Raw genomic sequence first — 18,743 nt, forward strand, 5'->3', positions numbered from 1 at the left:
CCAATTACAGCTGGTCAAATCAGGAATGACATCGTAAATTAGAGTGGGTAACTGCATTCTTTTCTTTTTTTCCGGCTGAGAAAGCATTTAGTAGTATTGAAATTGGAACAGAATGGCTAGGTGACCCCCTTCTGAAGGTGTTGCCTAGGTGACTGATGGACGATGCACTTAGAAACTGTCAAAACGGAATTTTGGGAACTGCAAAATGGCAGTATCTATGCCAAGCAGGCCAGATTAATCACAACTCAACAAAAATACCATTAGTCCTCATTGAAACTCTCCATCAAACAAAATCTAAATTGGACATACAACATATTAATGGCAATTTTTGTTTACATATTTTTATCTCTATCATCTATGCCCATAAGAGCCATTCAATCAATTTTTCACTAAGTACTTTTCAAAATATAATTACTCTTATGGGCAGATCTATGAACAGCCGTGCCATCCACACTATAGTTCACTAATTGCACTTCTGGGCCATTATAATGAATTATTCGTCCACGTTCTTTAAGAAGATCAGTTAAAGCTAATCACTTCCATCACATATATCACTTCTGAGAGATCCATCCATAGCAGCCTTTTCATTTACAGCTTCATTTCTTGTTAATTTTCTAGCATTCCAGGATATGGCCATAAATACATATATCACAATCTGTTAGCATAGTAGATTTAGTAACTAGGAAGGAAGAGAGTGTATAGATTAACCAATAAGACATGTACAGCTACATACTGGAATAATATTTTTCACTGACATGCATGAGGATTGGACTTAATGTGTGAGGACTGGTTACCTTACTATGTGAATTAATATGGTTTATGCGGCAACAGGTCTTGAAAGCCCAGTTTCCTCTAGAAGAGCAGTTTCCAAGTAGAAATCGTGGCATGACATATCACTGGTATAAATCCACTGATCTTTGTGAAACCACACCTTCCACCTACCAGCCATGCTAGGAGAAGGTGTGGATCATCAGTATTTTCTCTTTCCATTTCAGTTGTAGACTAAAACGATCAACTCAGTGGTAGTCACCAGGCTAGCAGCACTGGTACATATTCATGGGCACATGGAATGGCTTTGTCCATGCATTTCAGTCTGGTGCTCCCGACCATACCAAGAAACAGAGAAAACTGTAAGTGTGTGTGTGACTATAGTTTTTGCCCAGCATATCTTCTCCAAGCACACTAGCGAAGGATTAGAGCATTCTCCATTTGCCTTGTTCAAGTGGACTGGGCCTAGAAAGAGCGGTCAAGTGAATGGACAGTGGTGACAGGGACAAAGAGGAAGGCTGGCTGACTCAAAGAGAAGGTCCCACTAAGAACATCTTATCCAAGGGCCTCTTTCAAAACATGGAGCTGACACTACACCTGTTGCCATTTTGTGGACGCCTCAAATTTTCAGGAGCAGCTTCCTGCATCTGGCTGTCACAAATTTAATAAAGAAAGAATGAAAGGGGGGGGGGGAAAGAACTTCACTCTCCAGTAAGCCATACAACAGGCTGCCACATCGTCCTCATGGTACCATGACCACCCATAGATGTACAAGAGCATCCTTATCTGCTTCCATGAAATTTTGGAAGGCTTAACATTTTGTAAGGTTACCGTATCCACATTTGCTTAAGAAACTTAAAAGTATTATTCAGAATTCCTTATTTAAACTGATAATGCAACATTATCTCCCACCCACTGAAAGAAGCTTTTAAAATAAATATTCATTTTATTAAATGATTTCTGCTCTGCATATATCAATCAGCTAGGGTTTGAATACAAATAATAATTCTTTATAATTTTCATTTATAATTACTAGCTCAGTGGCTGTAAAAAAAATAATTTTCGCAGTGCAAATGATAAATAAAATATAGGCTTTCCTGCTTGAAATCAATACGTTAAGTTTATTTCATACAAATACACATAGAAAGTTCTCATGACAGTCTGAAAAAATATAGAATTGCCTGGAGAGGATATGAGTTTATTGAATTTTCTCACTTTACTGTTTCATAGACTGTATCCTAACCAGATGGTATAATCTGATTGCATCAACTTAGAAGTATATAGGATTTTATTTTAATGTTAAAAAGGTCACTGGCTTGGGATCTTAATTTCTTTCTGTCTTCTATACTGCACTAGAATTACAGTACTGAAGGTAATGTAAGATAACTTTAATAAAAAAGAAGTTGAGTTTTATAGACTTAAATTTACTTATTCATTGCCTACCTATACAGTTAAATTCTGTAGGTGCTTTTTAAGTTACTACCGAAGCAATATATATCTTATTGAATGATGGGTGAAATTTGTATTAATGTGGTTGATGTGGGTATAAGATTTCTGCAAAAGCATTTTACAGTATTCAGTGTTACATTTCCATCTCCCTCCCTCCCTCCCTCCCTCTCTCTCATTCTCTCTCTCTAAGCAAAAAAACACACACATTTCAGACCCCCTCCCCCATTTATTCTAGAAGTGAACATTATTTGACATGTTCTGCTAACTTTTAATCAGATTCGTTTTACCCTTTCATTCACAAAAAGTATAGCCTAACCTTCACCCATTAAAATAGTTTGCTTAAAAAAAACCCCAGTGACAAAGTAAATTTAAAATTAAGCAATCAAGACACTGAACTATAGTGCAGAAAAGGCAGCCAATAAAATTGCAGAATAAATTGCAACTGGAAAAGACTTTTTCTTGTGTTGAGTGGGGCATCTCCTGCTGGTCAATCTGCCCTACCCACAGCTGCTCCTCACTAAAAAAGCCACAGCACCTGAGGGATGGAAACCTTCTGGAACAATACAGAATATGCCAAAGAAAGCTGAAGTGGGGCGGGTGGGAGCGTACTGAAATTGGGTGTCCTATGCACATGGAAGGTTTTACCCCCACTAGCACAGAACCAGTAGTGGATATGACCCTCTGTATAAGCAGAAGTCCCAGCTCACTCTCTACAAGTTATAGCTGAAGTGGTTGATGGGGTTCCCATAGCAAAAAGGGCAACAGAGACAAAGGACAATCCCTTGTGACTTGCATGGTTTCAGCCTCTAAGGCTATACAGAACGTAATCTTAATGGCTTGCCTCAAAATATAGAGAGGTACACATCTAAGAGGAGTTCTATCTCTTTTATTTAGGGGTAAAAGCATAATTTGGAATGTAGTGGGAGGAAGGATGTAGTTTTTGGTTGGTTCAGTTTCAGGCAAGGCATTTAAAGTACTGGTGACGAAGTCAAACCAACCTCGGATTTGTACTGATCTGCAAGTTGGATGCTTTGTGTCATTGTTGCCCAAATTTGGGGGTTATCCCTGAGTCTGTCATATTAGACAGAAGAGCAAAAGAGATTTACATCACCAAAGGAGGATGAAGTTTACAGTCATTTTCTGTAATACAATTGGGCTTATTCAGTGCTTCTGCTATAGAAGCGGTTCTACAATAATAATGCTACTATTATAATACAATTTCTGTAATAATAGCACTTCTGTTATAAAATACCATTATTATAGAAATGCTATTATAAAGCAAGCATGGTTGTTTAGTATTTCTTCTGCAATAAAGGTGCTAAAAAGTCTGTGTGTGTTATAGAAAATTATTGCAAATTTTTCTTGTCTGGCACTGAAGATTTTTCATGCTGAATCTTGTCTGCTGCAGCCCCTGAAAAGCCGCTCTCATACTTCACTGTGATGTTTCTTTGAATTACAGTAAACATTGTGCATTTATAGCAGGAAATTATTGGACAGGCAAAAGGCAAAGCCCCCACCCACCCCTATTCACTCTCTGCTTATCTTAATTCACCCTCTCTTTGAAAATATATTTCATATTGGAAACATTTGCATAGGTTTATCACATTTGCATAGTTCACCGTTAGTGCTTGGAAGGGGAAAAATAAAACAAAAGATCTCATCTTTCCCTACTATTTTGGTTCTATGTGAGCAGCATCCCCTTTAATGGATTCTAGTGACATTACTTTATTCATACATCTGCTTGTAATTATTCAGCAGTGACAGCAGAAGAAGCAGGGAAAGCCATAGAATACTTGGAAGACCTGATCTAGCAAGAAGGATCTGTGTGGAAAAGATAGGTCTCTGGGTCACCTTTAACATGGGTCCCATGAATGCAAAGGAGGCTGTCATATGTGCTGAGGACAAAAATCCCATGTTTGAGCGGTGCCCATCATACCTAACATTTTCTTTTGGTAAGTACCCCCAAGGCATTAGTGGGTGAAGGACACTTCTCCAACCACCTTTCATTGGCAAACGGGTTGGCAGGTTCCTTATTTTGTTCTTGGGACTTGACCTATGCACCCATATCCACTGTTCCCCTGTGCTAGGAGGGGGACGGGGAAATTTCCCTCTTATCATCACCCACTGGTAGTGACAGATCTCACCTGGGGTGGTTTTGCCCAGGGTAGTAGGAGGGAAGTGTTTCCTTCTCTGCCTTCACTGTTTCCACCTGCCCATACTAGGACAGTCTTTGGTTATCTTGCTGCAGATCTTCAGGCTGTATTCAATAAATACAACCTTAAAGCAAAAGTCTTGTCTTTCAAGACACCATTCTGGGAGTGCAGGCAACTAAAAGTGCCCAATGCAGTGTCCAATGCAGCTGCAACCCTGTAATTGTCTCTCATCCCCTGAACTCTACATGGAAGGTGGAAGGGAGAAGCTTATGAGTTGCAGAATGAGATGTGGTCTGGGGACTGCTCTGTCTTTAAACCATAACCCAGCTATAGCAAAATAGCTAGTTGTGGCAGTGAATGTGTTTCATTTCCTAAACTGGCAATGCTTTCCATAAGCTAAGGATACAGCTCCCCCCCCCCCTTTACAGGCATTCTTAATGTAGTCAAAGACCTGTAGAATCATGTAATTACCACTGATACATGAATTAATGATGTGTGCCCATAATTTTACTTTCTTGGAGAGGGCTGATCACTTCTTTCTTGCTGAGGAATGAGTAATCAATCATGTCTTTCATGTGAGATTATCAAGTCCAATAAAATATTATTGCTCTCTTGGGATCAAAGTTAGAGCATGTAGGTCTGAAGAGTTTGAAACATGGCTAGCACTTCTGTGATTTATCCACAATTGTAAATATTTTATTATCTACTGATGACTCTTTAACACTATATATTTGTATTTTAAAATTACATAAACTGGTTCAGAACCCACACTTGGTTAGTAATGAATTTCTTTGTGGATGGCCTTTCATGGACAATTGCCTTCTCCATGGCCTGAACTATATTTGTGGTAATTAAATTATTGCAGTAACTCAGATCTTATTGTCTTTGCCTTCAGTGTAACATTATTTTTGTGGTCTGGCAGAAGCTGATCAAATGACAGTTTCTTGACTGTTGAGTTTAGGCAAAGTGTTGAAACTCCCTCTTGTATCTCTCGAAAATCTTGAATCTCTGCAGGGAGCTAAGAAAGAGTTCTTCCATTTCTTCCACACTGCCTTGTCATACATTAAAATCTGTGATGTGTTGCTTTTAAAGAGGCCCTTCAACCTATATTTGGTGAATGGGTTTGATAAATGCACCTCTGATTCTTGATATTCTTCTTTGCCTTTTTGTCGCAAGGGTTGCAGTGCACTTTGTGATCCTTGTGTTGTTGAAATATGGCAAATATTTTAGCATTTAAGTCTAAATAGATGTGCATTTTTTTTTAGTCAAAGGGGCTTTTTTGTTTATTGATTTTTAGGACTTAATACAAGGAAGCTATAAATGAATTGCCTGCCTGAAAGCCACTTTATACAATCTTAAGTAAGCAAGAAATAACACTTTTCCCAGGCAAATAATGTGGCCTCTCAAGCTTCTCTTTTAGTATAACACTGAACACTGGGATTTTACTGACTTCTTACCCCTAGGATTTAGCTCCTGAGTTTCAAGTTCTTATGAATTTGGCTCCAAGCACACAGAGACCTTATGGTGTCCGTATTAGTTGGAGCTGTTTTAATTAAATTGTTAAACAAATTGGTGTTCACCTACCCTCTCTTTGCACATCTGCCTAACTTGTGTTGATGCTTAAGTCAAGAGTGGAAGACCTGGATCTGAGAGGCCTGGGTTCAAATGTTGACTGAGTTATGAACTCACTGAGGTGCTTGGAGGTTTCATGGCATGTACAATGGGGGTAAGAAACACCTCCTCAAAAGGTGTTGGGGGGAATGAGCCGGATAGATTATAAATGTCTTTAAATATTTTATATCATATAGGAAATATAACTAAAGTGTTGTGCCTGTTCAGCAAAGAGTTCTATCTTTCCCCCATGTGAAGCCATGACAGATGCCCTGATGACTCTCAAATGTATTTCCCAAAATCTGACCTTTCACTTTGTGCTCAATTCAACATCTCTAATGTTTTTGCTGACATTTCCCTCTGGATGTTTCAATGACATGTCAAACTGAATGCTGTGCAGATGGACCTCCTGATCTTAAACTCACCAACTTCACACACTTTTTTGTCACTGTCAGAGTTTCTGTTTATCTCTCCTCCTACTCATAGTGTTTTGGTCCTCCGACTCCCCTACTCTTCTCTTTGCATTTTCAGCTTCATTCCTTATTTCATGAAGGAACCCATTACATCGGAACCAGCAATTTATGGCTTCTCCTTGTCCTTGCCCTTACATCGGAACCAGCAATTTATGGCTTCTCCTTGTCCTTGCCCTCTCAGGCAGGAATGCTGGCCTGCTACAATCCTGGTTTGAAGGGAAGAGGTTTGCTAGTTCAAACCATTGAAGTAACTCAGTGGAATGCACAAGGAGCAATGGAAGGAGTGAGCAAGCACAGGACTTGTTCATGCGAAAGTTTGGCATTAGGTGTGACTGTGGTTCCTAGTGAAGTGGTCCTATGCATTAGGCATGCCAAAAGTACATCTCCCTTTGCTTTTATTTTAGTTTTAAGGGTGGTTATTGATGCCTGTATTTATAAAGCAGGGCATTGTATTATAACAAAAAGTAACCACGACAAATGCTCTTGAAGCACAATGTTTTGATTTGTTTAACTTTGTGGTTTTAGAGTGGGGAGTTACATTTTGCTGAGATCTTGTCCCCTCCCTAACTGAAGTGTGGTTGACATTCCCCATAAGCGAAATCTGAAAGGGTACCCATGATGCACAGCAGGCAGGAGAGGCAGTGGCAGAACTTTTGTAACTGCAGGATCTTTGGGTGTGCTCTGAAAGTCAGAGTGAGAGACAATGGCTTAGACTTTAAAAACATGTTAAGTGAAGGAAGTTCATGGAAGGAGTTTCCTGACCCCTCTTTCCTCTTGGAGCCACCTGCTCCAAATGATTACCATGCCCCTCTGAATTATGTGGGTTAGGGTGTGGGGAGATGCAAGAACAGGGAGAAAAGAATCAATTTAAACTAGGTGATCTTGGGTGATTCCCTCCTATCCCAGCTGCAATAAATGTTCTGCTCCACATTGTTCAGGGACTCCCTCCCCTATGACCTCCAGGAAGGTTTTTTTGAGGCTGTAATGGGGATAAGAGATCAGGAGACTTTCCATCTGTGATGATAATAATCTGTGAACTTCCTTCAGTTAGCTTATTTTAGGATCCCTGTCAGTATCTTAATCCTTTTATAATGCTTTCCTTGCTGTACACTGCAGAGAGGAGAAGCCAGCTTAGGAACAAGCTATGTAACGTGATACCATGCTGAGTGTATACCACGAAGCAACAGATGCTACAGAAGGCCCTTTCTGAAGTGTGTGGTAGCTTTTGAGACATCATGGGATTGAACAGAATGCTGCCAAAAAGTCTTAATGATATCACTCAAGATGTCCCTGTAGGGATGATGGAAGATCAAATCAGCACAAAGCCTAGCGTGGAAAGAAAACCAGGTTTGCCTGAACTCTGATGTCTCAGTAGTAGCAGATCTTGTGCACAGTTTGAATTAGGAATTCCTTGTGCACACATTCTGGCTCATTTTTTTCTTAGCATGGTGCTCCGCATCATACAAAGAGGTGTGAAGTTAGAACCATAACAGGGGTTTATGGAAATGCACCTTTGTTTACAGCACCACCCAAAAGCAGCTGCAAAGCCACTTTCTTTGATGCCATGCAAATCCATGGGAATTTACTGAAACCAAACATGACATTCCCTTCACACGTGCACCTTTCTGCATGGTGAGGAGTACCGTGTTGGGAGAAAACGTGGCCTAAACGCATTTCCAAAGCTTCCTTGAGACAGTTGCCCCCGGCCTCTGTAATTCCTAGACTGTTAACATCCAGTTACTGTAGTTTTGTACAGGGCTGCCTACAGGCAAGCTGAGTTATGCCTAACTGTTTGACAAATCTTTGCTTGATAAATAGGGCAAGCTTACCTAATCTAAGAGGGGAAGGTGCCCCCCCTCTTCATGTAGTTTGAAATGGTAACACCAAGGCTACAGCGGCTTTCTCTGTTATTTCAGGCTTGACAATATGGCTATCATTCCTGACAGCTTGACATGATATTAGCTATTCCAAGTGTCAGATGAGAATAGCTGATACGGTGGTGCACTAGTGTTGGAAAATTAGATGGGAATCTCGGGTGTGTGTGTGTATGTTTTAAAGCAGCTGCTTAAGTCTCTGATTAGCTGGGTTTTTCTATGCTGCTGTGTAATTTAAGTGAGCTCTAGCCAACATGCCTGAGGTGTTAAGAGGATGATGCATTTCCTGTAGGCATGAATAGGCTCCTAACTAAAGCAGGAAATCCTTACTGCCATTTATTATTTTTCAAGGCAGGTTATATATTTTTTGCTCTCTCAAAAGGAAGCAGTACCAATTAGCCCGGAAGTTTAACCTCTTTTAACTTTGCTTCTTTTATGGGAGCTTTCTAACCTTTTTTAATAAATCATTTTCTTTCTTCTTCCCTTTTTTGTCTCTTCCTCGCAGAATCATTTCCTAATGTTTCTCACGCTGGGTCCGAGGAGTAGGCTGCTTAAATTCGAGAATGATTTTTGAGGGGATAAAGTGTACAAGATTTTTGAATTCTTGCCATAAGTCCTTGGCAGTCGGCCAGGAAGCCTCAGAGGAGTAAAGCTAATGAAGGGAGGGTAAAGAAGATCTAGAGTATGTGGCTGGTAATGCAGTATTCATTTAATTGGGAGCAGGTATCGGTGCAAACTTCTCCATTTTAATTGGAAAAAGGAATGGGGGGAGTTGTTAAGGGAGAAGAAGGGGGGAAAGAATGCATAAAGTTTTCAAGCTGAGGAGCCAAAAGAAGGCCTGTATATGGTAGAGAAAGAACTCAATTTAGGGCAATTTGCACTGCAAGCTGGGCTGCTGTCTCCCCTGGGGATGAGGATGAGAGAGAAAATGGAACCAAAAGAGAACTTGATAAAATCACCTAGCACAGACAATCTCAGCAGAATAGGTTTTTTACTGAGTTAAATCTGCCCCAATCAATGTGATTCTTTTCATATAAGTTACAAATAAAGAGCCACAAGATTACAATAAAAAATTGTGGATGTAGAGCTGCTGATGTTGCAACGTGGGAGTCCAAAGGGTTTGTGGAATATATGGGTGAAGGTTGTTTATTTATACCTTCGTGCTTATTTGCTACACTCCCTTATCCTTTTTCTTTCCTTGTCCCTTATCTTTAAATGTTGGATAGTGCTATACCATATGAACCCTGTAGACTGGATCGCCTCTTTGTATGTCATGACTCTTCGCAAGGCTTTAGATCTGAAAGCTGCTAACATCAACCTTAGGATCTGTTTTAAACAACAGCAAAAAAGAGAGACCCAAATCCTTTTAGCTTGTATCTTGTCTATCTGGTTCCATGAACGAACTGAAATAATAAATAATGCCAAATGAAATGAAAAGTTTTAGAAACCATGTGGTGTATCCCCACATTCCTTTCACCATCTGTATATGAGAGTTTGTGGCAACTCCACTATCCCTGCCTGAGCTGCTCTGTGTAGCCACTGAACCTCACCTCAAATGAAATGTGGGGTTTTTTTGGGGGTAAAATGTATGTCAAGGTTTATGATATTAGTTAAATTTCACAGTGCAGTTTTGCAGAGGGATGGAGGCAGGGAGAGAAGAGGAAGTGTTATTGTGGTAGTACTAGTTGTGGTTTGGATTCATCTGGGAAGCCGCTTCATTATGTTGTTTCATGGGCAGATGCTGCTTCATTTAATTCTCTCGCTTTCTAAGGTCACTTCGTTGCACAAAGAAACCTTTACCTGTGCTTCCAACAAATGCACTGGATGAAATCTGCAACCATCACAGCCTTTCTGAAGGACTGGAGTTTGCCAAATATCAGACAAATAGTTTCAGGGTTTTGGGGGTGGGGAGTGTGGTTTATTTTTAAGTTGGAGCATTTTAAAAAATGGTTCTGTTGCCCTGCCACCTGTTGTTTTTTTAGTTGAGTATTTATATGCAACTCACAGAGGATGTATTCTTTGGTAAGATGCTTGCAACATTTTATATGGATGTGTGTAGGATGCAAGGCAATGCCATGCATTGTTCCAATGACACACTTGTCAACCACAGTGCTGGATTTTTCTCAAGATACCCCTTCCTTTACTGCTCCTTGCATCTTTGCTACAAGGCGAAAGCTCCAAAGCCACTTGAAAATTCTTAGAGGTAGGTATAGGGAAAGCAACTTTGTCCTTTCCTGCTGCTTAATCTTGCTTGCCTCACGCTTTCCATGACACATACTTAGGACTAAGCTGTTAGGTGATGTAGAATAGTACCACCTTCTCCAACCTTGTTCCCCTCAAATGCCTTGGATTGTAACTCGACACTTACAACTACATGCTCTGGCTGGGGCTGATGGGAGTTGTAGTCCAAAACTTCTAGAAGACACCAGGATGGCAATAGCTGGAACAGTGTATAAGGATGGACCAGGGGGCAAGAAATTCAGCATCCTTGGCAATGAGTAAGCATTTCTTCTTTTTCTTCGGCTTCTTTGTAACATAATGACCATTACTCACAACCCAAAGGTGTAGTAGCAGAGTATTACATCACACCATATACAAAGCAAGCAGGCAAACAATAAATAATGAGGAAGAAATAGTAACACACAAGTATAAATCAAGACATCAATTTTCCCCAAGATGGTGTGAATAGAGAATGCTGCACATCTAAGAACTAAGCATAAGAAATAAAATCCCACCAGGTGACATAAAAGCTTTCTGGATCCTCCATCCCTCTGCAGACATGCAATTTATGTGCTTGTTTTTTTATTAACTTATGTCCGTAAGTTCTTTTGCCACAATGAAAGCTGTAAAAAATTGTCAAGTTTTTCCATTGCTGCAGCTAACATTCATGTCTGTCATGGACTGGTTGGACTCAGAGGAGTGGTGGGAGGAACCAGATGGAACCCCCAAGGGCAGAAGGCTCAGAGTCAGGGGATTGTTGGTGGGATGACAATGAGTGGTCAGATGGAGTAGAGGGAGGAGCCTGAGAGGAGGAGGTGTCAGAAGCTGAAGAGGTAATAGGCTTTAGTGAGCAGGGAGAGTCTGTGGCAGAGAGAAGTCCACAAGGAGAAGCAGAGGCGGAAGCAGAAGAGGAGGGAGACCAAGAGCCAGAGAGGAGTCCGGCTGGTAAAGAGACACAGGTGTCTTTGGCTCCTGTCATGGAGCCAAAGAACCAGAACCAGAAGAGGCATGAAGTGGGAGGAGCAAATACAGGTATGCTGGTGCAGTCCCAGATTTCTTGGGGGGAAGCCATGGGCAGGAGGAGATCGAGACACCTATGGAAAGGCAGGGGCCTTCATAGAGGCAAGACCTATCAAAGAAGAGTTGCTGCGCTCATTAGGCCTGACACTCCTGTGCAGATCCTGTTTCTTCTAATAAAGAGTTCACTTACGTCGTGAAAGTTACTGCAGGCTTGCTCCTGTCAAAAGTGGGTATTTCTAATTACTATTTTTGTTCAGGACTATATAAAGTATTTTACTTCAATTTTAGATTAGTAGTGACTGTTTTGGAACAAAGTGCAATTTCTTTATACAGTGGTACCTCTGGTTACGTACTTAATTCATTCCGGAGGTCTGTTCTTAACCTGAAACTGTTCTTAACCTGAAGTCCCACTTTAGCTAATGGGGCCTCCCGTGCTGCTGCCATGCGATTTCTGTTCTCATCCTGAAGCAAAGTTCTTAACCCAAGGTACTATTTCTGAGTTAGTGGAGTCTGTAACCTGAAGCGTATGTAACTCGAGGCACCACTGTATACACATTTTTACTCATTTGGTTTTGTACCAAAATGGTCAAATCTTCCATCTGTTCATGCTTTCTAACAATGACTGGAGTACAGTTGGAGCTTCAAACCAAACATTTTTATTTTTTTATTTTTTGGGCCAGGCTTTCACCACCACAGGCCTTGATTAAATGACAGGTTTTGTTTCCATTGCCCCCTCCTCTTTTCCCATTCAGCTCTTGACAGCATTTCCTCTCAACTGAATATTGTTATCACTTCTTTATTCTAATCCTCTCCCTTAGCTGCCTATATTATCACCCCCACCCCTGATTCAGAACATAGATTCTTACCCTTTAATCCACTAATTGGCTTTGTACCCTCAGATCGCTTTGCCTCCTGCCTGCATGTGCAGCCTGACCTCCTTAGGTATCACAGACCCTTGCTATCTATCCTGGTCTTCACTTGTTTACCCATCTTTACCCCAAGTGTATTTGGTGGTAGCTACTCTCTGTTCGAAAGAAATTTGGATGTTTTATGTTTGTTTCTGGACACTCCTCTAAACAAGACTGCCTTTCTCTAGATCAGCTTCAGCATTCATTGCTTAGTATGTGCTCTGTAGATTTTATGAAGGGAGTGAACACTCATAATGTCTTCAGGGCTTCTAAAATAGCACAATGCCAGTAACAAGCTTTGTTTCTAAATTGCTTACTGTATTTCCATGTAGATTTATTCATATATTTGATATAGTATGGCAATAATACTCAGTGAACTGAGATACACTTAATTTCTTTTATTAGATTATCTGGGATTTTGTGATAGTTACACAATCCTATATGTCTCTAGTCAGAAATAAGCAGTACAGAGTTCAGTGGTGCTTGGCCCCAGGTCAGCAGGTAGAGAATTGCAGCCTTAATCTTTTTATCTTGCATTGGGTTTCCTGTAACTGATGTTCTTTCCCCCCCTATATTGTCTGTACAGATAAATATACAGATCTCCTAGTTAGCAAAATAAGGGAGGTGATCACAGTGCTGATGTATGCAGAATTATTGCACCCAGTCATGGTTAATGGCACTAAATGGATTTAAAAAGACAAGTCTAGACTACAATCCTTTCAGCACCTGCCCCCTTTTCAGTCGCTGATTTGGGTTTTGCACCTGCAGATGTTGAACTGAGACTGAATTCGTATAAAGATTTGTTTGGGATGAGAGCAAATTGCAGACAAGGGTATTTAGAACTGCACAGAACATATGTCACTGCCTTTTCTTGTTCTTAAAAACAGATCCCATTGTTTCTATGTACACCCTTCCACTTTAGCTGATGCTAATGGTGTTAAAAAGGTTTTATGAAAATCTTTACTGTGAACTTCTCTTTTTCCCTTAGCAAATTGACAATATTTCACCCTTCTTAATTTGGTTATTTTTATCCGCACATATCTTATACTGCTAATGTTGGAGTCATTAATTACAACAGGAATTCTGTGCTCAACTCTTACTTTGCCATGAAACATCATCATCATCAACAACAACAACAACAGGCTCGGTTGTTATCATGTTATCCTTTAGATCAATCCATCTGCCAGCTGGTTGTACTTACTGCCAGCAGACATTCATTCCCTGAACATTTTTGTGCTGCTCTTCCAAACAGTCGCTGCCATTTCCCTGGTCCTGCCCTACTCCTGGGAACGCTGTGTGGGCCATTGTGAAACTGTGACAGTTTCTAGGTCAGCCAGAAGGCAACATGATCAGAGTTCCTATTGCTTTCACACTGACCTGGAAATGATCCAGGCCAGCTGCAGTTGGTAGGCATTTCTAAAATGACATGGAGGGAGTGCATTGTAAATGACTCTCGCTGTAATATCAATTTGGGGACGTCATCACTATAAACCCAGGCAGTACATTTCTAGATTATCACAATAATTCTTTTTCATTATTTTATCATGCATTTCTCCCATTATTGTTTCTGCTAAGCTATTCAGTTAGTTAACATATTTCTATGCTCCCTTTCAAAATCATTCCCAAGGTGATCCACATACAATATGACAATAGAATACCATAGATAATATTTTTAAAGCAATTCAGTGAAACAGCCGAACATTAATAAAGCTAGCAACCCAACACCAAAAGTAGTGCATAATAGAGCCATCAAGACCATATAATCAGATCCCCAGCCTTTACTAGTTTCTGCAAGCCAAGGTAAAAAGGTAGGATTTTCAATTCCATTTGAAAATATCCATGGTTGTGGATCCAAAGTTGTGGGTCACTGTCAAAAAAGCCCTGGCTTGCGTACATACCAGCCCCCCTCCCTTTCCTTGTGGGCATATCAACAAGGATTCAGGTACAGATCTTAATGTGCAGACAGGCTTATACAGATGTAGGATTCTTTAAGAGACCTTTCTGGGCTTTTAAGTGACCTTTCTGGTAACCACTGGTACAATGGCGCTGTGGTCTAAACCACTGAGCCTCTTGGGCTTGCTGATCAGAAGGCTGGTGGTTTGAATCCCCACAATGGAGTGATCTGCTGTTGCTCTGTCCCAGCTCCTGCCAACCTAGCAGTTTGAAATCATGCCAGTGCAAGTAGATAAATAGGTACCGTTGTGAGAGGAAGGTAAATGATGTTTCCTTGTGCTCTGGCACTCATCACAATGTTCCGTTGTTCCAGAAGGGGTTTAGTCATGCTGGCCACATGACCCAGAAAACTGTCTGTGGACAAATGCCAGCTCCCTCGTCCTGAAAGCAAGATGAGTGCTGCAACCCCATAGTTGCCTTTGACTGGACTTAACCATCCAGGAGTCCTTTACCTTTACCTTTTACTGGTGGAAGATGTGTTCTGCTTGCCTGGTTACTACCAGGAGGCAACTGGACATAGTTTGTACTAGTCAGTGTTTTTGAAAGGCAACCCTAAATTTTCTAATCTGGATGTCACTAAAGCATGGATAAATAACTGTAGTCATGCCTATTCTTTCTAGGTAGGGTCATATCTGACGTGTGTCATCAGCTGAAAGGTATCTGTAACCATTTGACCAGATGAAGCACTAGTCCCAACCATCTGTGACTCTGTAATATCTATGGTATGCCAGTTGGTACAAATCAGAGTGACTTTGTGAAATGTACAGCTAATTCATTGTGGTACCTCTGTGAAAGTTCCAAGGTATGCTTCCCTAGGTCAATAATTAGGATGCCCCTAACCAAAATGAATGAATGAATGAACACTCAGATGGATGGCATTGAAGAAATGCAGTGGTGAAGTATGCTTTCTTTACCACCTAAACCGTAAATAGGTTCTCACCTGTCAAATGATGTTTGGAAGCAAGTGAATGGCCCTTAATGCATCATGGGATAAGAAGTGCAGATACATACCCATACCATCTGCACTCTTCAATATATTCAGTAGGTTTGCACAATTTACCTTCCTAAAGTAAACCACTTCAGGTTTTTCAGTTGCTCCAATTCCCATTGCACCTTTCAAAATTCATTCCTGGTCAAAAGATGCCACACATTTGTATAAAATGAGAACTATATGAGTTTCTGCTGGGAAAAGGAACTGTTTCTATATATTACTCCTGTGCCTAAAGTACCCTTAAATTGTAATATCAGAGAAAGATTTAATAAATTAAGCTGGAAATTGAAGCACTCATTGTTGAAAGGGGAAGAAACGTTAAGCAAAATTATTATTGTGTGAAGCTGTTTTAGATTTTCTGAAGGAATGTAATTCTCCCCGTTTGCTGCTACCTGCAGTCTGTTTATATACCAAACTCATTTGGTCTTTTAAGTCTCTTACAATGGGATTTCTGCTCCTTGTAGATGCAAATATGTATATTCCTAAGAGCAACTGGATAGGGATATGTATCTCATCTTAAAACAAAGAGTCAGGAAAAAAACACAAAAATATGAAAAAGTTATTCAAAGGATTGTGGCAACAGGTGTTCTAAATCTGCACTAATTGGATTTCAGTTAATTATTCCTTTTACAACAGGGACTATAAAAGAGAAGTGTAGGGGAAATAATCTGAACAACCTCTCTGACATGCTGAATTGCTCTAATGTTACATAATCTTTGAAAGAAACATTAACCACCAGCATAACTGTGGCAAGGGTGCATCTGAGCAATCCCCAGATCCAATGATTTTCTGTGCTCCTTCACACACCCCTGAAAATTTGGTCGATGCCATAGCATGCTTTATTTATTTATTTAATACTGACTTCATTGGGGCTCTGTTGGTGTTGTATGGTGAAATATCCGGCATAAGCTTTATACAGAGGATGTAGAGAAAATTGTGTTTGCTCATAGAAAATTGTCTGAGATTGCCATTTGAGGCCATGGGCTCAAATCCCCACCCAACCAATATTGTGTGTCTGTGCATGTGCATATGTGAGAGTAGGGTGGCCACAGTTGTGCCGCGCATACTAATAGCTGCTGCTGTGGAGCCCTCAGAGGGGTCTCAGGAAAACAATGTGACCATCAGACTGAAAAGGGGCAGCCACCCCTGCCTTATAGTTTTAGACCCAGAAAGAGGCCTTGCTCACACTTTCTCCTCCCATCACATAACCTGGGGGTAGTCAGGTGGAAGGAGGCTACACTGCTACCATACTTCATTTAACAATAGTGGAGAACCTTTCAAATGTGGCACATGGTCAGGTTGCAGCTCAGTCTCCAGGCTCTCATTGAACCAGTTGTTGCCTTTGCTATTTATTTATTTCTGTTTTCTTATGCTATCCTTTTTGTACTTTTCCCATATAATTAGTCATTTCTGTATCCAAAGAATCTGCTTTTATTCTCAGTTTAATTCGTTGTGTCTTCTGTTGGGTTTTTTTATTATTATCAGGAAATCCTATTTGTTTATTTGTATGCTGAGGTTGTTCCAGCTTATTAGTGTCAAGCAAAAGATATCTCTTAAGCCTTCAAGAGAACAAGACTGACTGCTGTCTTTAGAGTCAGATCTGCTCTGGGATTTATTGGCATTTGATCTAAATGGAAAGGTTTAGACTTTACATGTCTCCCGCGTACACAATATATGTATATAAAGTAGGGAAACCAAGTGAAAAGGAGGAAGTAAAATCCAATCAATTCACAGATTATTCTTCTACAAAAAACGAATATATATATATATATATTCAATCAACTGAACTATTGATGCAATTTAACAGACCTTAACTTAAGAGACCTTAACGTTTGAGGGAACAGACCTGGTCGTGGGAAGGAAAATCCTGGAAACTACTGCTCACTTGTAGAAGAAAAAGGGGTGAAGTCAATAATATGGCACTTGTAGTTCTTAGCAGGTATTCAGACATTCAAGTAGAGGTGCCCTCCCCCACTGTATATGTGCGGTGCCAGGAAATAATAAAATAAACAGATACATACCAGGAAATAGCGGGAGAAAACTGGAGAATCCCTGTGGCTCGTGAGGAGACCCTCCCTGAAACCCCAAGAGGACGGCAGTGAGGGCGGAGGAAGCCCCAAAGAGATTGGAAGCACAGCGGGGCTTTTTTCTGGCTGCTTGGCCTCCTTGCCTAACAGCTAACAGATGAGGTAGCGCAACAGCTGCTGCTTTCCCACGCAGCCTCCAGCCGGCCCTAGAACTCCGAATCTAGTCTGAAGCAGACCCTGGAACTGTGAGAGGTGGGGCCGCCATGCCTGTCCATTTCCCATTGGGGCGCAGGAGCGCCTCTCTCCACATGAACCTTCCCAGACCCTGAGATAATAATAATAATAATAATAATAATAATAATAATAATAATTTATTTATACCCCGCCCATCTGGCTCAGTTTCCCCAGCCACTCTGGGCGGCCTCCAATCGACTGTTAAAAACAATACAGCATTAAATATTGAAAACTTCCCTAAACAGGGCTGCCTTCAGATGTCTTTTAAAGCTAGGATAGCTGCTTATTTCCTTGACATCTGATGGGAGGGCGTTCCACAGGGTGGGCGCCACTACCAAGAAGGCCCTCTGTCTGGTTCCCTGTAACCTCACTTCTCACAGTGAGGGAACTGCCAGAAGGCCTTCGATGCTGGATCTCAGTGTCTGGGCAGAATGATGGGGTTGGAGACGCTCCTTCAGGTATACAGGACTGAGATCATCCGCTGAGGCCCTTCTTCACATGCCTCTTCCTCGAGAGCTCTGGAGGGTGGCAACACGAGAACAGGCCTTTTCTGCAGTGGCTCCCCACTTATAGAATGCTCTCCCCGGGGAGGTTCGCCTGGCGCATTCATTATACACCTTTAGGTGCCAGGCAAAAATGTTCCTTTTTAACCAGGCCTTTGGTTGATTTGATTGCCATCCCATGCCCTTTTAAAATGTGTTATGGAAGAGGGGATTATTGGGTTGTTTTTGTTTTTATTATGTATTTTCTGATTTTTATGTTGTGATTTTATGCTGTGAACCGCCCCAAGACCAATCGGTATAGAAAAGTATGCAAATTTGATAAATAATAATATACAATAAATAATCTTTCATGTATTTATTCAAACACCCAAATAGGACTACTACTACTAATAGCTATGTATGTCTACAGAAAAGTGTGTTACACTGACTTCAGTGTGTAAATTTGTTTATGATTGCAGCCTGTTACTGGAAATTGTGGAGCTGCTACTTCAGACATTATATCTGGAAAGCATGTGCGCCATCTCTGAACTACAAATTCCTTACAACCAAAAATACATTC

At 40.8% G+C, this 18,743-nt stretch overlaps 2 long non-coding RNA genes across 3 annotated transcripts in view; both read left to right on the plus strand.

Moving 5' to 3' along the window:
- The window catches only part of LOC308472562, a 197,286-nt gene that overhangs the window by 76,638 nt on the left and 101,905 nt on the right, over positions 1–18,743 (plus strand). The gene's annotated exons all lie outside the window — the stretch shown is intronic.
- Positions 3,901–9,335, plus strand: LOC308472565. Of its 2 annotated transcripts, none has more exons than XR_013983582.1 (3): positions 3,901–4,169; positions 7,571–7,801; positions 8,834–9,335. It is a non-coding gene; the product is annotated as an uncharacterized lncRNA (long non-coding RNA). The 2 variants fall into 2 exon arrangements; XR_013983583.1 differs by lacking the exon at positions 3,901–4,169 and adding an exon at positions 6,656–6,737.

The sequence above is a fragment of the Podarcis pityusensis genome (genome assembly GCF_964106645.2).
Source record: "Podarcis pityusensis genome assembly, chromosome: 3".
Classification (NCBI taxonomy): domain Eukaryota; kingdom Metazoa; phylum Chordata; class Lepidosauria; order Squamata; family Lacertidae; genus Podarcis; species Podarcis pityusensis.